The sequence below is a fragment of the Rhinopithecus roxellana genome, chromosome 5 (assembly GCF_007565055.1).
Source record: "Rhinopithecus roxellana isolate Shanxi Qingling chromosome 5, ASM756505v1, whole genome shotgun sequence".
Classification (NCBI taxonomy): domain Eukaryota; kingdom Metazoa; phylum Chordata; class Mammalia; order Primates; family Cercopithecidae; genus Rhinopithecus; species Rhinopithecus roxellana.
The window spans coordinates 114247932-114249316 of NC_044553.1; positions in this window are offsets into that span (position 1 = coordinate 114247932).

The window sequence follows — 1385 nt, forward strand, 5'->3', positions numbered from 1 at the left end:
CTTGCTATTGACAAAGAAGTTCTTGTGTATCATTGCTTATAATTTTGTTTTCCTCCAAAATGTTACTTGTAAGAAGTCTTTATTCTCCCCCCCCCCCCCTCCGAATACACATTCATCTTTAGCAGGTCTTGTTAGATTTTGTAGCTTTTTTTTTTTTTGCATTTGACCCAAAAAAGATACTCTTTTAAGTCAACATCTGCCCTAAACAGTTGTATCTAATTTGTGATTATTTCTAGTATCTTGCCTTCAATTTCCTGTTGCTATGGTCAGAATTTCAGAAACAGCTTCAGAAACCATCGTACCAACTCAGCAAACAAATTCCTCCTCTTTTTGAGCTCTGTGAGTAGGATGACTGGGGAAACACCTAGTTAGGAATATATTTTGGTCCAGAAAAAAAGAAAAAAGTGAAGGTTTCAAAGACACGTTATATGAACAGCCTCTGAGACATGTCACAGTTGGCAAGGGTTTTAAGGCCCTGCAGTTGGCTCTCCATTTAGCCAAATTCTTATGCATTATGTAAACAACTTAGGCACCACGAACAAAAGCAGAATGCTTTTCACAATGAATATTGGGAATGTCAGGGATTTTCCTATTCAAGTATCATTTAACTTGAATATGATTTGATATACAAATATTCTGTTTATGTTACAATTTTAGAGACTCAACTGATGAAATAGAGACCAGGTGAGGATTTGTGTTTTCCTCTAAGCATTTTCTTTTCCTCAATGCTGTAGTGTGTTGGAGTTTAACAACAGTAGTGTAGGAATGAGACGACCCCAGCCCTGTCTTTGCCATCATCCCACATCTTACCAGTGATTTCTCCTTGTAGCCAGGGGTTTGACTTTTAATAATGTATAAAATTGAGAAGCCCAGACCTAGAGAAATGCACCATTATCCATCTCTCATCATTGTCTTGTTGAGACCACGTGGGCAGGAGGAGAAACCCCCATCTTGGCAGATCAGGAAGGAATGGGTGTCTCATTTTCAGTCATCTAGGAGAATTTGTAATCTTAAGCCAGGAATTGAGGCGGGCTCTGGATTAGCTAAGGAAGGAACTTCTTCCTTGTTAAGGAGGCTGGAAGGAATTGGAGCTCTGGATTTAAGGTGTAGTGAGGGCTAAAGTGTAGGGGTGGTGAGGGGTGCACCTAGAGGCAGGCCAGACAGATGGTACCAACACACCTCTTTGATTTGGTTTGGCTTGGTTTTCAGTTAATAGCAAGTTAGTTTTCAGTGCAAGCGGTAGATGAATTAGCAACACAGGGAAATGGTGAGTTTCTGGAGCAGTCAGCAGTTACTGCAGCCATAGCTAGAACTACTTCTGGGTTCTGACCCCACGTGCAGGTGATAAGAAGGAGCAGGAATGGCCCTTTGTAAGGGAGGAGAGC